Genomic DNA, 3943 nt, shown 5'->3' with positions numbered 1-3943 from the left:
TTTTTGTATTCCGGCAAAACAACATAAATGAAAAGTTGCCACTTATTGAAATTCACTGCCAAGATAACAACAACCCCTTCAGGACAGAGGCCACACTACTTTTTACCTGGCTTTCTGTCCTCAGCATCAAGCTCCTTGGAAAGAGCCACTCGACAATAGACAAATTTTATGACTATATATTAAAGGCCTGGTTCTCATCCACATTCACTCCTAATAAATCAAAGACATTGGTAACTTAGTATAACTAGGGAGTGTCTATAAGTTAAGGCAGAAATCTCTGGAAGAAAAGTCTATAGACTGAGGGGCAGTAGCATCAGATAACCACTCCTTGAAGTGTCAAGCATGACTTTGCATGACAGCCTGGTCCCTTTCCCACATCCAGGATAATCGATTCCACAAAGTAGGAGCAGTCCCCAGAACGGTTCGGACTTTGCTCTTGCACCATCCTCTGAGGGCAGATGACTCCCGACAGCTGCCTCAACCGGTGATAGCAAATACCAAGAATCCCACCTAAGGAGAACGAGACGCCATGCTGAAAAAGCCAGGGGAGGCACAGAAGGCTGGACTAGCATCAACTTCAGAGAAACAATTCCCAGTGTGTCTAAATGTTCCCAGGCTTCTAAATATTGAAACAATTTTTCCAGAAAGAAATTTCAAATGCACATTTTTTTTTGTCCTGATTAAAAGTATTCACACTGTTGAAAACAAAGATGTTTTCCAGGAAGCTAAATTATCTTGCTGGGTAGATAAAATAAAGGGTTTTGTTTTTGTTTTTGTTTTCTCAGAGAGAGCATACTTTTCATTTTGCTTGTACAACTTGGCAAAACAAAACAAAACAAAACAAAACTGGTTCATAATCTGAGATCCTAAAACTGATTATTTTAAAGAGACGTGTCTTACACTGACCTAGTTTAGAAATTTGGATGCCTTATAAAATAAAAAAAATTAAAAAAAAAAAAAAAACCTGGCCAGTGAACTGAGACCATTCATGAGAATGGGGCTTTTGAACGCTGAGAATATTCGTTGGGGCTCAGCACAAAGATATTTGGCATAGATGACTGTAAATATTTGTAAAGCCCTGGGTAAATGGTCAGTGTTTGGCCACACTCAAGCCTGCCTTCCAGCATGATAGCGGAGGCTGCAGTTATCTAGGGTGACAACCTAGGAGATTTTAGGTTAAGTTTTCTCTTACTGTTTATTTTCAATAAAAAAAATCCAAGTGCTTGGATTCTGCCACTTGACATCTTTTTCCCATTTGCTGCACACGTTAATCGTGCTGTTCTACACTCTGGATGAGTGAAGGCACTTACAAGGTATTTTGGAAACAGAACTAACTCATTCTCTGTCTCTCTCTCTCCCCCGCCTCTCCCCTCCCTCCCTCCCTGCCTCCTTCCCTCCTCCCACCACTTCCAACTTGATGCCCACTCAAAAGCAGAAAATGCTAACCAAAGGTACCCAAGGGCTGGTGGTAGAGGAACTGGTAGCCTTGGACTTCATTATACAGCTATCTCCAAGAGACTTTACAGGTCTGCTTTAGATTTCTTTCCTTTTTTTAAATTCCTCTCTTTCTGTTCAAGGTAGTTTCAGAAACACTTAAGGGTCTGATGCCCATGAGGAAAAGGATTTAGGTTTACAAAGATCCAGTGAGGAGGAGGGAGCCAGCGAGGGAGGAATCAGACGTGAATGGAAGCAGAGAGCAAGAAACTCACCTCAGGGAAGCTGCAGCAGATAGTTTAACTGCCAGCAGCCCAGTGAAGACCGGCTGGGCTCCTTTTGCCTCTTACCCACACCCTAAAAACTGAGTCATGTCAACGTTCATTTATTTTCCTTCTGGGCAGAGACACCCCTCATCCGCTGCTTCAAAACTGCTGAGGACATTATCCTTCGAGCCATACCTCTGGTGTTAAAACCAACAGTCAGAAGTGCCTAACCAGAACCTCTGATGGTCTTGTTAAGAGTCCCAGCTCCAGTTTTGATAAGGTAGCTGGGGCTGAAAGCCAGGGGATACATACAGAGACCTGTCTTCTGAGAAATCTCAAGTAAAGGGGGTGTGCACAAGATTAACAGGAGAATCCCTGAAAGGGGGCGCTGGGGGGAACTAGCCAAGATACCTTTCCTCGGGATCAGTTTTATTCTAACATCAACTTGAAAACAGGGTAGAGCTTCTCTCTCTCTTATCAGCAATTAACTGGTTAAAAAAAAATCACCATAATGTATAGCCCAGACTCCGAGGTTAATGTAACGTATTATTCATAGCTTTGTGTGTCAACATATTACTGTGCATTTCCAAATAACAGAAGGTAGACAGCCAACTGCCAGTCTCCCCTCGAGACATACCAGAAGATTGGTCCAATATGCAATTTATGGTAAAGTCTATAAAGATCCCTTTATTAGAAAGTAAACTAATTTGTTTTGACCTTTTCAAAAACACTTATTTTAAAAATAAATAAAGTTAACAGGTGTTTGAGGCATTGGAATGCATGCAGTTCTGCATGGCTTAAGTCCTGGAAATAGAATTTAGCAAAAACCACCGGGTAGCCTCAGTCCGGTCCCGTCCCTCTCCGTATTTAAGCTAGCAGCCTTCCTGGCTTGCACCGCCTGCATCCTGCGCACAAACACCCCTTCTAGACCTACCTGGCTGGAGCTGAGGTCCTCAGGCTGCTGGCGTCTCTCTAGCAGGTCCAGCCTGGGCCAACCGGGACAGCTGGCACACCGGGGAGGAAGGGCTCTCTCATTCTCTCCCCTCTCCCCGAGTGCTCCGCCCGACTGACAGCTTTAGACTTTTGCAGGACTGCCACAGGACTCCACGCCCAGACCTACAGCTCGGGAAGAGGAGGAGTCCCTCTCCGCCTCCTTGTCTTGACAGGCAGGAACCTTGCAGAACCAGCCAGCAGCTCGGGGCGCGCAGCAGCCAAAGCGTTTATTTATACAGGAAGCTCGGCGCCGCACTTCCTACTTCCCATCTGGGTCGCACTTCGACTGCAGGTGATGGCCTTAACCCTGTCCGATCCCATGCAGGCAGAGCGCGGAGCAGCGGCTCTCAGATAGGGGACCTGGCACTGTCCCAGGAATCCCGGGCCGGGTGCAGGCAGCACCTCCCACTGCGCTTCCTCCAGCTCACCCGCGAGCTTCACCTTGGCCTGCAGCTCTTGCTGTCTCTCTGTGTCTTCACAGGCCACCTTTCCTCTTCCACTTTTAACAGCCCTTGACTTGCCTGCTCGCCTCCCTCAAAGCTTCCCCACCCCCCTTCGCTCACCCTACATCGACTCAAGTGTGTACCTTGGCTGTCCAAGTGCGTCTGATGTGGGCAAATCGAGTTAGAAGCTTTAGTGTACTTACAATGATTTCACTTTAAGGGCTTTGTCAACAAAAGATGTGAGAAGCACATGTAAGCTAACTAGTTGTATTCTCACTTAACGGCAATCTAACAGCTAATCCAGAAAACAGAAGTTGTGTGCCATGACTGTGGATACTTAATTAGTACTAGTACTGTGTTTTAATAAATGGCAAGCCCTCACTCTCACTGCCGGCCCCCATAGGTCACAAGTACAGGCCCAAACCTGTTGAACATTGTAGTTTTGAAAGATCTCTGGCATTTTTCTGCAGGCTCTCTGCAACCTTACTTTTCCTTTAGCAGCTAAGGTCAGGATGGACTTCCTGAAGAGAATGGGCTCACAGATGCTTCCTGGGACAGGTAAACGGGTGCTGTAAGGAATCCACCTCTCAGCTCCCAGGAAAGCCACGTTCAGAACACCGTGTGTGTGTGTGTGTGTGTGTGTGTGTGTGTGTGTGTGTGTGTGTGTGTGTGCATGTGTGTGTGTGAGTGTGTGTGCGTGCGTGTGTTTGTGTGTGTGTGTGTGTGTGAGTGAGTGTGTGTGTGTGTAAAGCTAGAAAGGAAGAGGGAAGAGAGGAACTGTAGACAGTAGAATACACAATAAGGACC

General features: G+C 46.1%; 1 protein-coding gene across 3 annotated transcripts in view; it reads right to left on the bottom strand.

The window, feature by feature from the left end:
- Rnf144b (ring finger protein 144B) overlaps nt 1-3020 on the bottom strand; it is a 54636-nt gene extending 51616 nt beyond the window's left edge. For 2 of the 3 annotated variants that reach the window (XM_031359573.1, XM_031359575.1), the window contains exon 1: nt 2635-3020. The gene's annotated coding sequence lies outside the window, so the exon portion shown is untranslated. The remainder of the gene's footprint in view (nt 1-2634) is intronic. The other variant, XM_031359574.1, reaches the window with a different exon arrangement.
- Between the last annotated feature and the right edge of the window lie 923 nt (nt 3021-3943).

The sequence above is a fragment of the Mastomys coucha genome, unplaced genomic scaffold, assembly GCF_008632895.1.
Source record: "Mastomys coucha isolate ucsf_1 unplaced genomic scaffold, UCSF_Mcou_1 pScaffold7, whole genome shotgun sequence".
Classification (NCBI taxonomy): Eukaryota; Metazoa; Chordata; class Mammalia; order Rodentia; family Muridae; genus Mastomys; species Mastomys coucha.
Note: the sequence above shows the minus strand (reverse complement) of the source record. Positions and strands in the feature narration are given on the sequence as shown.